The 19162-nt window shown below is 33.0% G+C and overlaps 1 pseudogene; it reads right to left on the bottom strand.

Annotated features, from left to right (window-relative positions):
* LOC140431491 (uncharacterized) overlaps window positions 1-12254 on the bottom strand; it is a 32632-nt pseudogene extending 20378 nt beyond the window's left edge.
* Window positions 12255-19162: the final 6908 nt, after the last annotated feature.

The following is a 19162-nucleotide window of genomic DNA, read 5'->3' as shown; positions in this document are numbered from 1 at the left end:
CAGACTAGGTAATGATGATTTTTCAATAAAATATAAATATACTTTCCCAGATCTTGTCTGTATCGATTTATTAAGGAGAAATCGATGTAAAGAAGAGATTAGCCTCAAACGATCCGAGTTAATTAATAATTTAGCTTTGGGCGAAACTACGAGATGATTCGGTGATTTAATAATGTAGATAAAATGAGCAACGAAAGCTTTTATTTGAAAACGAGTCTTCTAAAGGTAGTTTCAAAAAACAAAAAACTTGTTTTACGCAACTCTTTAATTCCCGCACATGCTACAATTAAAACAGAATCAGTAGTAAAAATCTCGAATCGTAAATAAGTTAATAGCTTCTGAAAAAAGAAACAAGTCCATTTGGTTTATGTGTAAACCTGAGTTTATTTTAAAAGTGCGTCTGAAATAACGATTTTCCCGTTAATTTTCCTTGAAATTATATTACTTTCTGCTCCAGCACTAAAATTAGAACCCACAAGGTCCAGTTTAATGTAATGAAGATGCTTGAAAGTATGCAGATACGTCCCATTAAACCAAATAAAAAATGGATGGAGTAAATGCGCAATATGAACGATTCTTTTACACCGTTTTGTTGATACTTTTTGGGTTATTTTTAATTAATTAATTAAGATTACATAATATAGGTGCATAAGAAATAACGATCACATAAGTCTAATAAAAATAAAATGTGATGAGAGCGAAAACATAAAATCAAAAAGGTTTACAGACGAGAAAAATGCCTAAGGAATAGAAAATGGGCTACTTCAGCTACATACATAAAAATGAAAAAAGAAGACCCCGATAATTATAGGGTAATATGCTTCACACCTTCTGTAAAACTGTAAAAATCGTTAAAGAAAGGACGAAGGAACAGCTGTAAACTTCAGAAGAATAGAGTGGTTTTCGTTCCGGACGCTCATATACTGATAATATATTTTCTATAAAACAGCTAATAGAAAAAACTAGCATTCAAACGCTGAATTGAACATTGTATTCTTGGACCTCCGAAAGGCCTATGATAGTTTCCAGATCAACAACCTGTGGATTGTAGAATAAAAGTCAGACAAAACTATTTAGAACCGCTTAAAGTCGATAAAGGACTTCGACAAGGACGCTGCCTGTCACCAACTTAATTTAAACTTTTTATAGATCAAACAGTAAAAAAACTGGGACGACGGAAGTATGAGTTATTATGAGTTATTTATTTATTTAGCTACATAACAAATAAAAATATTGTTTGTAGCAAGGCAAAAAAATAGATGGTATATAAAAAAGGACTGCCGATTTTTGTGACGATACCTAAAAAAGCAAATGCAAAAAGATGTAGTGACTACCGAACCATCAGCTGGATGAGTCATGTTTTAAAGATATTTCTACGAATTTTGCACTCTAGGATGTACCAAAAAATAAAACAACAACTTGGTGACACACAGTTTGGATTCCGCAATAACCTTGGAACAAGAGATGCACTATTTAGTATTCAGGTTATGGTACAGAGATGCAGAGATGTCGGACATTCAGTTTATATGTATTTTATTGACTTTGAGATGGCCTTTGATCGAGTAAAACATACTGAAATGATAGCCATTCTTCAGCAGGTAGGTATTGATGATAAAGACCTACGCATTATTAAAAATCTTTACTGGCATCAACGTGCAAACATCAGGATTGGCCGGGACACTTCTGAAGAGCTTCAAATACGAAGAGGAGTAAGGCAGGGCTGCATTTTGTCCCCGCTACTATTTAACATCTATTCTGAGTTCATTTTCAATAAAGCAGTGGATAATGTTCAATGTGGTATAAAAATGAATGGCGTCAATATTAATAATTTGTGATATGCGGATGACACAGACGTGGGAGATAAAAAGAATGGGAAACATAATAAATGCAATAAAAATGATGTTTTGGAGAAGAAGGTGCAGATTGACACTACTGGACAAGACAAAGTAAGAATGAAAGATGAATATATTTATTTTACAAATTTTCCATTTAAAGTTGTTTGTTTTTGTTGTTTCAAAAGTATATAAACAGAGCATAAGATAGATTGTGGATATTCAATGACAAACGTTATTTCATCTTGGAAACAACAGAAAATTTGACGAATTGTAAAACAATGTGTAGTTAACTACTTATAGTGAGATAATACCTTAGTTAATTTATATTATTTGTATGTATTTGTTATGGAAAAGTACTGATTACACAAAAAGTGAGTCAGTCATTCGTATCTTCTGCATAAACAATAGATAATTAACAAAAGTAGTGAACCAATATAAACCTTAATCGAATCATCGTAGAAATACCATTAAGTAATTTATGTAGTTTATATAGTTACTAAATAAACAATGATAAATGGATTAATTTATAAAATGTCAAAACACCACGACAAATATTGCTACGAAGGTTATTGGTTTACTCTAGAGCTGTTCTAAATCTGGAAGGGCTGCAAAATACGCTTCTACAGCTGTTATGACCTTATCATTTGATGAAAACGCTTTCCACGCATGAATTTTTTAGGCATTGAAACACATAGAAGTCACTAGGAGCCAAATCTGGTGAATATGGTGGATTTTTCAACAAATCAAACTTTAATTAATGGATTTTAACCACTGATAAAATGCTCATATGAAATGGTGCATTGTCCCGATGCAAAAGTATTTTTTTCTTCTGTAAACCGAGTATTTTTCACGAATTTTTCCTTCAGCTTGTCTAAAAGGTTAGAATGATATTCAGAATTAATTGTTTTACCAGTTTGCAAGTAATCCACAAATAAAATTCCTTTCGCATCTCAAAAAAGTGATACTTGGACACACACTTGACCGATTTCTGGACACGAACTCGTTTAGGAGCCGAAGAACCAGGTCCACATCACTCTTTAGCCTCTTGTTTTAATACAGGATCATGGTGATAGACCTAAGACTCATCCATAATGATGAATCGGTGCACAAAAAACCACTGCATCCTTTCGAAAACGCTTTAAATGTTGCTGAGAAAGTCACATTCGAATGTATTTTTGTTCCATTGTTAACGAATGCGTTCAGTTGAATACTTTAGCCAAAATATTGCCAACACTACCAAATAAGATGCCTAGGGCTTCTACTAACTATCTTTCAGTCACTCGACAAAATACGATATCCTGCATTTTTTCTACGATTTCTGGTATTGTTTCTGTTTTTGAAAGTCCGTGCTTGGATCGTCTTTAAGGCTTGTACGACGACATTTAAATTCAGCAACTTATCTTTCTATTGTACTAGGTTAAGGCGAAGACTCTTTAGACACTTTCAACATCCGTTCATAAATTTCCTTTGCTTTTAAACCTTCCCAAAATAAAAATTCAATCACTGCCCAATACTTGATTTTTTCCATTGTAAAAAAATATTGTGGAACGTCGATACTAAATAGTTTGCAAACAAAGAATGAATTGACAGATTGAAATGAAACTTCACATAAGTTCATATGAAGAATGTACCAACAAAACAAAAAAAAATTGACTAGTACCAGCGTCCTCTCTTAGCGAACCGCAAAACTTATCGAAAAGCCTAATATATTGTATAGTACATAGTTCGTTCTGTCTTTAGTGTCTCATTATAAAAATGATTCCAATAACAACAATATAACATAATTACATATTACAATATAAGATTTATAGAGTTCTCTAATCTTTTTCACCGATTTCATTTGTATAATATCTGTAAAATGTTCGTAAGCAAAGCTCGAATTATCGGATATAAATTCACGAAAAGAAGGGAACTGAACTATATAACAAAATTCGAATATGAAGAGGAAAAAAGACGAAAATAAATAAGGAAACTCAAACAAACATTTTAAAACTTGAAAACTGGACAGAACACTTCAATAACCTGTACAATGGTACCGATATACACACCGAAGAACAAAACCAAAGTAACGTAGATATTGACGAAGATATTGATAATGATCGAAGATACAACTAGTGAAGTGGTACAAATAACAATTAAGAAAAATGAAAAACAAAAAATCGCCAAGAACTGCGTATCAATAACAAGCTTATTAAGTAAGGTAGCTTAGAAATCGTGACCAAATCGGCAAAGATATTTCAAAGAATTATAAGATATGGTAATATACAAGGGGAACGCAGAACAAGCATAACATTACCAATGTAAGTAGTAAAAAAAGACTAAAAATTGACCCACATAATTACTAAAACAAAAAGCTTGTCACAGAAGTTAATTATCGTCGTAGGCATCAGAAGAAGAAGGATTCAGGACCATAGATCTACAACCTACGTCAATAAGACCAGAACGACCCCCCTGCACCCTCAATCAGATGGAATGGTCGAGAGGATGAACCGAACGATGGGCAAACACCTCTTCAAGGTTGTATCAGAACATCAAAGAGATTGGGACCAGCACATTCGTTTATTCGTAATGGCCTACCGCACAGCCGTAAATGAAACTACAGGCCAGACTACAACCTGCCTGATGTTAGGTCGTGAAGTTCATTTGCCCTGCGACCTAGAGTTTGGCTGCAGACCTTCCGAAGAACATGTTGCAAGCGAAAATTATGTCGTCCACCTAAAGTTAAGAATGAACAACGTTCATGAACTTGCCCAACAACACATTCAGTTAGCCAGTGATAGAATGAAAGATCAATATGATTCTTGATGAAAGAATGAAAGCTATGAAGTAGGTGATCTGTTTGGCTTTATAATCCACAACGTCGTCGAGGCTTGTCTCCTAAACTGCAAAGACAATGGGAAGGTCCGTATGAAATTAAAAAGAGAATAAATGAAGTAAAATACCGTATTAAGAAGTTGCCGAAAGGTAAACCAAAGTAGTTCACATAAATCGTCTTGCACCTTATGCTGGCTCAAATGAAACAGAAAAAGCACGAACCCTTCAACATGAGATCAAAGATGACCGGCGACCAAGCTTTATGAATTTATGTCAAATTACGCAGAGAGAAAGAGTGCTAGATTCGGAGTGACCACAGAAGTTCAGCTGGATATTTTTAGTGTTCCGCATAACGTCTCTCTAGCCCACTATGTTGCCCAAGATCTTGAGATGACTAAAGGAATCTCATCCGTATTTTATAAGAAGTTCGGTCGTTTGAACGAGTTAAAAAATCAGCAGCCTAAAGTTGGAAGAGTACTGAGATTAGAAGATGGTCCTCGATCTTTGCTGTATATGGTGACCAGGAAGTCGTATACAGGCAGGGCAAGCTACGAGGATATATGGCGTGCTCTAACTAATTTAAAGAAAATCGTGTGCAATTATGACATCAAGAATTTGGCCTTACCCAAGATAGGTCATGCACTAGATTATCTGGATTGGAAGATTGTCAGGAGCATGCTTGAAGTGATCTTCCGAGAAACCGGTGTACGAATTACTGTGTGTTGAATTAACCCGAAGAGATCGTGTCCTTCAAAGTCAGTAGACTGGTATTTCTTCTTGAGGGGTTCATGCAGAGCTGGAGAGTTCTGTAGATTCCGCCATCCTGGGCCTACATCTAGAGTTGCTGATCGGGACGCTCAGATCTAAGAGAGGAGCAGTATTACGAAATAGCCCATCTCCGATGCGTGATATGTGTCACAATTCTTAGAAGGATAAATCTCGAATACTCAAGAGTTGGTATTTCAATATCGCCGTCTTCGATGCGCTTTCGATAAGAAGAATAGAGGTGGACTATTCCAGAATATTTTAGTACGTAATAACTTTTATATATAAGTAGCTCCGATATTAGCTAAGTTTAGTTGATAAGATATTTTCGTGCTATACTAAACTTATAAATAAATATATTTATATAAATTAGAACCGCTCGTTTTATTTACTAGACCAAGTAGAGAGATGGAAAGACCATTTTCAGGAGATGCTAGGTATTCCAGAGATAACGCAGACGAAATTGTCGAAAACCCGCAGAATATAGACTTGCATATTTCTTGCGAGGCCCCTTCCAAAACGGAGATAATAGCAGCTATCAAATCTCTGAGAAACAACAAGTCACCGGGAATCGATTAAAGCTGATCCGCATCTAACTGCTGAACTTTTGCTCCCCATAATCCGAGAGGTGTGGGAAACAAACCACATTCCAGCGGGCTGGAAAAAAGGTAACATTATCAAGCTTCCAAAAAAAAAGGCAACCTCACACTGTGCAAAAATTGGAGAGGAATAACCTTGCTTACTGTCATAAATAAAATTTTCGCGACCATCATACTGAAAAGAATAACAAACAAGGTGAGTTTCGAGCTAATCAAGCAGGCTTAGACCAGAATCCTCCTGCATAGACCACATTAATACTGTGAGGGTAATAATGGAACAATCGGGTGATATGGAACACACCCCTATACATGGTTTTTGTTGATTTTGAACGTGCCTTTGATAGCTTGTCTCAAGCTGCTGTATGGAAAATTTTAGAGCTAAGAAACATCCCGCAAAAAATAATTTCTATTATAAAGTCACTATATACTGATGCGAAATGCAGCGTGACACACAATGGGATCAACAGTGACGAATTCGACGTACTTACTGGAGTTAGACAGGGATGCGTGCTTTCTCCGTTCTTTTTACATAGCTATAGACTATGTTTCTCTCCAAACTAGACCTCCGACACAAGAGGGATACAATGGACGTTAACCATACGCCTAAGCGATCTAGAATACGCGGACGATATCTGCCTATTAGGTCAAAGGTTCCAAGATCTGGCTTACCAATTGGAAACACTTTCCACTGAAGCCAATAAAATAGGTTTGAAAATCAATATTAGTAAAACCAAGTCCATGAGAATAAATGCAAGGAACAACACGCTATTTACTATCGACAATATGCAGATTGAAAATGTGGAAAACTTTACGTATCTTGGAAGTGTCATAACAGAAAACGGAGGTACAGAAGACGATATTCGTATGAGGATACGAAAAGCCCAACAAGCTTTCAGCACGCTCAACCCTGTTTGGAGATCTGGCGAGTATACTACAAGGACAAAGATCCGAATATTCCGATCAAATGTCATGTCTGTTCTACTCTACGGATGTGAAACCTGGAAAGTGACAAACACCCTCACAGACAAACTGCAGGTCTTTGTTAACAAATGTCTACGAAGAATTGTTCGTATATTCTGGCCTAACACCATCAGAAACGAAGATCTGCTACACCTGACCGAACAAAAGAGGGTACAAATGAAATTAAGTCCAGAAGGTGGGGATGGATCGGTCACACACTCCGAAAAAATAGTTCCAGTATCGCAAAGACTGCCCTAGTGTGGAATCCCCAAGGGAAAAGAAAAAGAGGTCGCCCAGTACAAACTTGGAGAAGATCCATCATGGACGAGATAAGAGGCCAAGGAAAGTCTTGGAATGAGGTGAAGGCCTTAGCGCAAAATAGAACCCGATGGCGCGTTTTCACTGAAGCTCTATGCTCCACTTAGGAGTTCAAGAACCTTATATATATATATTGATACGATTGGGGTTTATAGAAAATAGTTTATAAGTTATATACTAGATAATTTTAGATATAACAAGTATTTGGTTATTTTAAGAAGTTATATACTAAAAAATTTAATAAAAATATATTATGTGAGGGCATTTTTAAGAAATTAGCATATAAAAAGTATTTTTTTAGTAATTATGATGTTGTAGATATATTTAAGTGAGCCATGTGACTAGGCAACCAGATATACATACTCTGAAGTGACGTTTAAGAATATTTACGAATTTAAGTGGGGTTATAATAATAATGTTAGTTTAAAATGTTTTAATTATATATATTTAATGATTTAAATGTTTATTCTGATCTGAAAAGCCTAAATGTAAACAAAATTATCAATAGAACATTAACGAATTCTCCAGAATGCAGAATTTGACCTTTGTTTATGTTGGAACATTCTGGAATAATGATTATGTCGGTGGATCGAACAGATACTTTTTTCGAGAACATCCATATAGAAGAAATAGAACTAATCGAACATGATCTCTTACCAGATGGTTCTAGAACATGAAAAAGATATAAATACCCGGTGATTTGGTTTCAAGATGGCCAGTTTATTATGAAAGTTAGTAGAAGATAGACACATTTAGTTAGTGAAGTAAATTGTTCAGAATTTTCAAGATAGTCAGTCAGAAAATTATATATGAAAGTTAGTTGGAGTCAGTCAATCAGTTACAAATAGTCCAATTGTTTAATATAATTAAAACAGTATATTAGAAGAATATTGGATGAATATTGGAAGAAATTAAAATTATATTATGATTGGAGATTAGTATAAATCAACTTATAATAATTGGATATTGGTATATTGAAAAGAAGAATAAATATAAATGCTGTTTTGCTGGTTTGCTTGGTGGTTTATAAATGCTGGTGAAGAAAAATATATCTAAATTGGTAGAAGCTGATAATTGGAAAAAGTAATTTCACAAAAACAAGGATAACCGAAGTACGAAGACATTCAGTGGTGATTAGAATCTATATAGTGGAAAACAGTTCATTTAGGCATTCAGTGAAAGAAAGGTACAAAATTTTGTTAATATAATTTAGTTAGTGTCATAACAATTTCAATTTTGAAGATAGTTTGTTTAAATTTTACATTGTCTATAGAATTTAATTAGTTTTTATAAGAATATCAATTTAAAGATAGTTTATTTTAAATTTACATTGGCTAGGTTAGATATATATGTGTGTTTCATAGTAGTTATAATAAAGATCATTTAAAAAAGTACTTACAAACTAATTCTTTGAGAACCGCGATAAAAACCCTATATATTATATTATTAAAAATACTAATTGCTCATCATTCAAAAAAACAACACATCATAACAATTTGGCACCCAACGCGGTGGCTCTCTATTTAAAAGAATTAGTTTGGGAAGATAAGTGCTCTCATATAATTAAGTTAATTATCAGTAGAAAAAAAATTATAGATTTTATTTTTAATTATATTTGAACAAGTAAAGTCTCAAAATGTCTCAAGGAAAGAAAGGTACAAGAAGCAAAAAGAATGAAGAAGATGTGGAAGTAGAAACACAACCTATACAAGAGGAGAGTTTAGTTCAAGTTCCACAAGATACTGCAGAAATGAATCCAGAAAGAGAGGAAAATGTCAATATGGCAGCTTTGAGTCATTAATGATGCAGATGAACAAGACAATAGAAGAGAATACGAAAAAAATGGAAGAGAATTCAAAAGAAGTCAAAGAAGACATGAAAAAATAGAACTAAATCGAACATGATCTCTTACCAGATGGTTCTAGAACATGAAAAAAGATATAAATACCCGGTGATTTGGTTTCAAGATGGCCAGTTTTATTATGAAGTTAGTAGAAGATAGACTCATTTAGTTAGTGAAGTCAATTGTTCAGAATTTTCAAGACAGTCAATCAGTTACAAATAGTCCAATTGTTTAATATAGTGAGTTAAATGAAGATTAAAAATTATGCACATTTATAATTATACACAAATAATTATTGAAGATTAAAAAGTATATTAGAAGAATATTGGAAGAAATTAAAATTATATTATGGTTGGAGATTAGTATAAATCAACTTATAATAATTGGATATTGGTATATTGAAAAGAAGAATAAATATAAATGCTATTTGCTGGTTTGCTTGGTGGTTTATAAATGCTGGTGAAGAAAAATATATCTTAAATTGGTAGAAGCTGATAATTGGAAAAAGTAATTTCACAAAAACAAGGATAACCGAAGTATGAAGACATTCAGTGGTGATTAGAATCTATATAGTGGAAAACAGTTCATTTAGGCATTCAGTGAAAGAAAGGTACAAAATTTTGTTAATATAATACTCTGAGATAGCGCGTTTAGTGTCATAACAGTTTCAATTTTGAAGATAGTTTGTTTAAATTTTACATTGTCTATAGAATTTAATTAGTTTTATAAGAATATCAATTTAAAGATAGTTTATTTTAAATTTACATTGGCTAGGTTAGATATATATATATATATATATATATATATATATATATATATATATATATATATATATATATATATATATGTGTGTTTCATAATAGTTATAATAAAGATAATTTAAAAAAAGTACTTACAAACTAATTCTTTGAGAACCGCGATAAAAACCCTATATATTATATTATTAAAAATACTCATTGCTCATCATTCAAACAAACAACACATCATAACAATATATATATATATATATATATATAGTATATATATATATATATATATATATATATATATATATATATATATAATATATATATATATACGTTGCGTTCCTGGGACGACTTTATTGTAAGATAGTTCATTCGATTACATGAAAAAAACTTACTTGAGAATACCTATTAGAAATATCATATGTGATTTGTCTTTAAATAATATTAAAATCTTCTAGTTCTGTGACTTTTATATCGATCGTTGATCATGTTGGCTATCATATTCGTTATCTTGACTTTATTGACAGCAGCTCTAAATAATGATGTAATCGATTTTCCGTACCATTGACTTAGATTTTTCTATTTTATTAGAAAAAACAAAAATAATGATAAAACAATCTAAAACAAAGTTTTTCCTCTCTCAGTGTTTAGCTATTTGTTGCCTATTTCTGGTTTCCTCTGTCTTATTTTGCAAATAGTTGCTGTTTTCTATTTAAAAAAACATAATTGTTTTATTTGGTTGTTAAATATTTCCACGAAATTAATATTTCTACGTTTGTGGGAATTTTTTTGCTTCTATTACTCACAACATTTTATAAAATATTTGACAATTAAAAATTAATGTTTATTTAATACCTGAGAAAACCTTCATTGTTTTTTTACTATAATTTAACATCCTTCAATTGCACAAAATGAGTTTTAACATAAATCTGCTAATTTAACGAGTCTCTTGGAATAAATTGGATGAAAATAGGTGTCGTTAATACCTCTTCTGCATGCATACAACAAAAATAACATTGATATGACTCAGTGGTTTCTCTTATTACCGAAATTATTTTTAAACGTCTTGCTTGACTTCACGATTGACTCATCCCCAAATGTACATAATTTTAAGCTTGACAGGACATTTTTAGAATTAGAATTACATTTTTTTAATTATAGCGTTTTATTTTAGGCAAACAATGTCGTTTAGGGTATTATGCTTGATTTTGATGACCATTTCATTTAGTCTGCTTTACTTTGTATTGGTATTTCTTTTATATTATTTCCATTTTTGATAGACACATTTTATGTCCTTCTTTTAAAACTTTTCATTAATTAATTTCATTTTATTTTTTCTCTTTTTTTCTCATTAACAGTTTCCGTGCTGGTGATAATTTTGTTCAGGGGGTGCTGATATAAAAATAGATAGGTGCTGACCAAAGGGCCTACTTCTTAAAATAAAACTCAATCCTTCTCTTTTTATCGGAGATGGATTTTTCCATTACCTTTTCGTTGAAGTCAGAAATTTTTCCAACTAGTTTTTTCAATGGACAACAAGGCAAACTCCATCAGTCATTCTTCCGATATTGTATTCCTTGGAAACGTCTTAATCAATTTCAAAGTAGAGAATCATCTTTCAGTCTCTGCAATTATCATTGACGTCGTTTTGGAAATGCATTACAAAAGTTGTCAATGTCTTCTAAAGGTAGTTCCTTTCTATAATGTTCTTCACGTTCATGTAAAGTGTTGGTATCTGTCTTTTTATTATTGGTTTCTTTCTCTTGAAAAATGAATGCCATATATAGGATTTTTATATTGGGAAAATCGAAAGAGTGCCCTGTTGTGTTGGTATGTGTGGCTAGGAAACATCTATCAGGGTGTAACCTAATGTCACCCTTGTGAAGAGTCAAACGGCTGAAAATTTTATGGGAGGTGTGACCTATATAAGAACCTCCACAGCCTAAACAACTAAGTTTGTATACAACATCACTTTTATCTGAGTTTGGTACTTTGTATTTCAATTACTTATACAAAGATCCCACAACTAGAGTGCTTTTATTTTTACATTTGGTAAGTATTGAGCAAATATTCTGGTCAATTTGGGAGTGACATCCTTAATAAATGGAAGAGATACAAAAGAGATTTTAGAAATATTGTTAGTCAGTGAATGGGAATCAAAACTAACTTTCATAGCACCTGTATTTTGGGGAGGGTTCTCTTGTGTGTTGAATATAACAGAGGATGTGTTGAAGATGATTTTCATGAGTAAGGATTCAGAATAAGAATTATCTAGGAACAATTGTAAAAGGATGTTGAGATTCTTCTTTCTAAAAACAGAATCAGCCAGTTTACAAACTCTTGTGGTCATTTGTTTCACTAGATTAACTTTCATGCTTGACTTGTGGTAAAAATGGTAGTTGAGGTATCTCCCAAAGTTACACTTTTTTCTATACCAATCAATTGTAATGTTATCCAGTTGTCTGGTGAACATTGTGTCAAGAAAAGGAACAGCTTGGTTTTGATTCCAATTGAATGTGGGGGTCATAGCTATTGAAAATTTTTAAGAGCAAAGTCTCTTTACTCTTGAAAAAGAGGATACTACTACACTGATCACTAATCACTGCACTACTGCTACAGGGAACAGCGGACGGTTTATTTATACCGTCGATGATGACGTGGTTTGGGTGGGGGTTGGCGCGAACATTTCCGACGGTGGAAGTTTGATTGGAGGGTGAAGCAGACTATATTTTCTTTAGGAGAGGTCTCCATGTTGAAGCTAAATGGATGCCGTCATCTGGAGTTTCCAAAAGAATTTTGTGACCTGTATGAAGATAGTATAAACCAAGTAGCAGTAGTGCAGTGTAGTACTGTCTGGAGGCTCGGGAGACTAAGACTGAGTATATTCTTATATTGATAGCATAGTTTTTCTAACACAGCTGATCATCCTCAACGTATTGACATCTAACCCCATTAAGAAAGAAGTCTCTCGATGAACAAAAGTGGTGTTACATCTTCTTTAGCAGCAGACTTTAGTTACATCTTTAGGTATATTTATATTGACAAAAAAATTACCTATCGGTATAAAAACGTATGTACTTATTGACATTTTTCTATTTCCATTCATAAGACTATATAAAAAATCTACATATTGAGAGCTATTAGTTATATCGTCCCACTCAACACAATTAGAAAGCTTTTATCTATACAAAAACTATAAATTCGAGATTTGACCACGTCTCAAAAGTACCTCCAATAAACTCTTACAGGTTATTGCTAATCACAGCAGAACCAAATTGCCCATTAGTTAGCGTTTATCTATATTTTTCCTGATCGTTAGTTTTTACTACTTTCGATTTTATCGGTCATATAAGGAATCTGGATATAAACTACTACTAAAAAAGAGTGAAATTTTAAAAGTGAGTGTATTATCTCGTTAATGTTTAATGAAGAAAGTCAATATAACATTCCGTGGCGATAAATTATTGAGGATTATGTCTGTAGCTCTCCTTAAAAGGATAATGAAATTTGCTGCGATTAAGAAGCTTAATTTTATCGCTAATAAAGAAAAAACATTAATTAATCGACCATTTCAAAATGATCGGTTTAGATTAGGTTGGATTATATTGTATAGTCGTTTTAAAAGAATGATATGGTGCAAGAGATGAAAGGCATTAAAAAAAAGTACGGGAATAAAGAGAGCAGATGGAAGAAATAATTAAAAAAAGTTTCTTCCCATATGATATTAGTTAGCCCACCTATGGAATTTGCAGTTTAAGTTGATTACCATAAATAAATTATACTCTGAATGTGTTTATAAGTTTCCATGTTAATTAATATGGCATTTTTATTAATATTTACTAAAAACATTACCTATGATAATTTCTATAGAATATTGTTACAATTTTATCACATATTAAGAGTTGATGCATCTTTAAAAGAATTGATCTTTAAAAATGCAATTATCGAACAAGTCGCAGAGAATTCACAACAACCAGATGCAAGAAGGGAGATTGGATGACAGAAGAAATCTTGGAAATGATGGAGGACAGAAGAAGGCAAAAGAATATCAACATAACTCAGTATCAAGAGCTGCATAATCAAATAAGAGGAAAAATAAGAGAAGCTAAAGCGACTTATTTCGCTGGAAAATGCCAAGAAATAGAAGACTTACAAAACAAATATGATAACTTCAATCTCCATAAGAAAGTTAAAGAATTAGCTGGGGTAGCAAAACAAAAAACTTCAAGCATACTATTGTACAAACAAGGAAACATTTTAGTGGAGACAGAACAAAAATTAGGAAGATGGAAAGAATATATAGAGGAATTATTCCATGACCAGAGACAGGAAAATATATATGAAGATAATCAGAGTAAAGACGAGGGACCTGAAATAACAAAGTCAGAAGTTATGCATTCAGTAAAGTCCATGAAAAATAATAAAGCTGCTGATCCAAATGAAATACCAAGTGAATTGCTAAAACTGGTCAATGAAAAAAACATATATGTTTTCCACAGGAATCATTCCACGTAAAATGCTGACACCAACATTTATTTGTCTACCAAAGAAATGCTAAAAATCATCCATAACAGACTACACGCTAAGCTGGAGATGGATATTAGTGATTCCCAATTTGGATTTCGGAATGGAATGGGCACAAGAGAGACACTATTTTCTTTTAACGTGCTGACCCAAAGATGTTTGGATGTTAATCGAGATCTTTATGTATGCTTTATAGACTACAACAAGGCATATTCGATAAGGTAAAACATGACCGACTTATAGAAGTACTCAAAAAAAAAAATCTGGATGTGAGGGATGTAACATTGGTATCAAATATATACTACAGCCAACGATCAAATGTGAAAATTGGAAGAGAAGTGTCAGAAGAAGTGGAGATAAGGAGAGGGGTCAGGCAAGGTTGCATACTGTCGCCGTTATTGTTTAATGCTTATTCTGAAGAAATCATACAAGAAGCTTTGGTAAACGAGACAGTCGGCATAAAAGTGAACGGAAGTTTAATTAACAACATCAGGTATGCCGACGATACAGTCATAATAGCCGACAACTTGGAAGACTTAAATAGAATAATGAACAAAATATAAAGATATAGTGGAGAATACGGACTCTCTCTTAACATAAAAAAAACCAAATTCATGAAAATTAGCAAGAACAACAATACAAACGAAATATTAACGGTAGGCGGCCAGCAGATTGAGAGAGTAAAAAGATATACTTACTTGGGAACGATAATCACAGAAAATAACGATTATACTGCAGAAATAAGAGTCAGAATTGAAAAAGCACGTGCCAACTTCGTGAAAATGAAAAAGATTTTATGCAGCAAAGATCTGACATTGGCCATCAGAATAAGGCTAATTAAATGCAATGTACATAGTGTACTCTACTATGGAGCTGAATTATGGACATTAAACCGGAATACAATAAATCGACCTAACGCGTTTGAAATGTGGACATTTAGAAGATTGTTAAGGATTCCATTGGTAGATAGAATCACGAATACAAAAGTGTTAAGGAGAATAGGCAGAGAGAGAGAGGGAAATGGAAAATACAATAAAAGAAAGGAAATTGCAATATCTCGAACATGTGATGAGATGCGAAAGATACAACATCTTGAGACTCATAATTCACGGAAAAGTAGAGGGTAGGAGAAGCGTAGAAAGAAGACACGTTTCCTGGTTGAAGAACCTTAGAGAGTGGTTTGGTTGCAGCTCAAGGCAATTGTTCAGAGCAGCTGCCTCGAAGGTCAGAATAGCCATGATGATTGCCAACCTTCGTCGCGGAGATGGCACTTAAAGAATAAGAAGAGTTGATAATGTTCTTCTTCACTCCAGAGCTTCGACATTTTTTCTTGAGGATCCAGATCATAGCCGACAGATGCAACTACTATTTTGGTAGCCATAGACTTCACAGAATTAATAAACACTAAGGTTGATACAAAAAGAAAAAGAGGACGCCTCAGAGGAAAATGGATGAACTTGGTAAAAGCCAAATGTTAAATTGTTGAGTGTATAAGACAGGAAAAATCTTTCACAAGACGGAAAGAAATGGAAGAAATCTATTAAAGCCTTGGGCCTTTAGATCAATCGATAACCTTTCTACAAGGATACTTGTAGAAGGGTTATCGGTCACAAAAGTGGAGAAGAAAACAAGGATCGTGCTACTTTATCCTTTGATGAAACTTTTCGTGTATATGGGCAAATCCCCATTATTTTTTATTGTATACTTTATATTATATATGTATACCTATATAGCTATATACACTCGCGATCATAAAATCCGGGTCACCTTGAAAATCACCGATATTTCATTTTTAACGAGCTTTATCGTAAATAATAATAACACAAATACAAACTAATGCATGTTTCTCAGAATTGTTGCGATTTCCTTTGTAACAAAGAATTCCAATAGTGCCGATTTCGCGGTAAAGTGCATACTTCCCAAAATGAACGCTACCTGTAACTCCGCTTGTTTTAAATGTCTCGTTTGTACTCCGACTTTCTGTTCAAATGCAACGGACAAACGTTTATTATTGCCACCATTAGTGTTTATTAGTGCCATTATTAGTGTTTATTTTTTGACAAAAATGCCTTTGACTGTTGTTGAAACGACACAAATTGTTGCACTTGTGAAGGACGGTCACACTCAACGGCAAGTCACAAGAACTGTTGGCGTAAGCCTTTCTACGGTTCAATGAGTGCTTCAACGCTTTCAGGAGGCAAGTTTGCTAACCAGGCGACCTGGGTCTGGGCGAAGAAGAACGACCAAGGCACTAGATGACCGTTTCCTTGTGTCTCAGGCTTTACGAAACCGGACCTCCACTGCGGTTATGCATCAAAATCGTCTAGAAGAAGTACGAAATCGCAATTTTAGTGTTGCAACAGTCAGAAGAAGACTTCGTTCTTCTTGACTATCTTCTCGGGTAATGGCTAGAGGACCGCCACTTCGCCGGGTGCCTCGAATTGCACGTATTAGAGCAAGGGGAGACAATACACGATATTGGTCATTGAAATTTCACTGATTTTTTACCACGTTCTGTATTTTCCCTTTTTGTTCGTATGTCTGTTTTATCAACAATTTGATTTGTTTTTTGTTTTTTCAATAAAAACAATAAAAAACCATTTTTTTCTTTCAAAACAAACATTGATGACAAATAACAAATACATTAGCTAAAAAAAGGTTATTACTGCACCAGAGGCAAAAATATTTAAGAAACTTGAAATTTTCAAGATGACCCGGATTTTATGATCGCGAGTGTATTTCAGAAAATCGAGATTTTTTTTAATAAATTTATACATTTTTTTTTACAGCGTTTCGTTAAATTTGTCTATCAAGTAATAATATAAGTAATAAAACCCGCTTAAAAGGTGTGCCGTTATTTTAAAAATCCTAAAGTTTTTTTTTAATGAAAAATATTATTACTACCTACTTTATTCGTCAATCTGGTTGATGTGCATTAATTTGCTTTTATTACCTGACTGTAGAAAAAAGAATCATAATGTAATTTTTACATCGTTTCTTTCTAATTTGCCGTATAATAAATTTAACCTTTTATTTTTTGAACGCTGCTATCCACAGAAACCAAACAAATGTTACACGATGATATCTCTTATAAATAAATGGCGTACCGAAATATATTCGTATAAAATTAGTGTGACGAAATTAACTTGCGTGTGAACTATATATTAACCAGTTCCGCATTGTCTGTATATTGCTAAACGCGAATATTGTCTTTTTAGTTTCGCACTAAATGGCGCTACTAATAAACACAGCATTCAAAACAATACTTTATATCATTTATCTAAATTTATCTAAATTAAATATCTTAATTTATCTAAATTAAATATAGTCAAACAAAAATCTAATACCGTCATTATGTTTTATTACTTACTTCGTTTGGAGTACAAGAAACTGAATTCACTACGAATTTTGACCATGATGAACGGCATGTGGAATGCAATTTTTAGATTCCCTTGCCGAGTAATTTATCACTGTTTGCTTTGCAAGTATTAGAAATCACAAATCACATTGGTAAAAATTTGAATTCGGTTTCGCCAGGTAGAAATCGTTTGATTTCTCTTTTTGTTTTTAGATGGCGTAGTTACGTCCGTATATAGTTATTTTGATAACTATTATCTAGGACGGGAAAGATTTTTGTTTGGATTCAGAGCAGTGGCTATACCGATTTGAAGAGACCTAAAGAGGTCGAAATACGTATAAGCGGCTTGCCGCTGCCCTGTATCGAAACAAAAATCTAAAACTGTCATTATGTAAAAATCGACCTGTTTAAGCATTTTCACACAATCCAAATTTCAAGGTGGACTCTTTAGCCAACCCTGTATAATCGACGCCATCGTATAACGGAGCATGTAATAAGAGTAATAAACAAAGAACTAATAATTATGGTAAAATTACCATATAGGTATTTTTATAATTTCATACCCGTTTTGAAAATAATACGGAAGCTTCATCACTCTTATTACCAATCATTTACTCTTCATGTAATTAATAGCAAGTAAAAAAATTAAATAAACATCTCCATCGTCTGATCATGTTACGAGAACACTACTTTACTTCATAGGTTTCAATGTTAAGTGGCAATATCGTGTTTCAATTTGTTTGAATAGTGCTTCCGACTAATAGCAAGGCTGCTGAAATAACTAAAAAAAATTCCATTTACTTTTCGTTTGGCAACTTTTAGAGAAAAAATGTTTTTTGTTTGTTTAGATCAATTAAATATGTTGAGAAATATCTCCTTATTCGATAAATAGATGCTTTGGAATGATAAAAGAAATTACTATTTAAATGGGAATAAGCCACAATTAAAGGTTAAATTACGTTTATTAACGTTTCAATTTCCACTTCGGAAATCATGATTTCCGAAGTGGAAATTAAAACGTCAATAAACGTACTTTAACCTTTAATTGTGGCTTATTCCCATTTAAATAATAATTACTTTAACATGCCACAAGAAAATAGCTTCAGAACAATATGCCAAAAGAAAACAAAAATATCACAGTGATAAGTTAAAACTATAACTGAACTTAAGAAAACATAAAAAACTTCTATAATTGGTTTCAAATGAGTGTAGAGTAATAAATCATGAAGTGTCATAAAATTTGCCTGAATTTCGGTGTCGTCATGGGCGTAGGCAAATGGACGGATGTCAACTTCGTCGTCAAAAATTGATGTACCTCAAAATATCATATTTTGGATATTTTGTGATAACCAATTTTATTTAATTTTTCGATTAACTTATTCTTCAAACTCGTATTCCAT

The sequence above is a fragment of the Diabrotica undecimpunctata genome, unplaced genomic scaffold (assembly GCF_040954645.1).
Source record: "Diabrotica undecimpunctata isolate CICGRU unplaced genomic scaffold, icDiaUnde3 ctg00001156.1, whole genome shotgun sequence".
NCBI lineage: Eukaryota > Metazoa > Arthropoda > Insecta > Coleoptera > Chrysomelidae > Diabrotica > Diabrotica undecimpunctata.
This window is presented reverse-complemented; position numbering and strand designations above follow the sequence as displayed.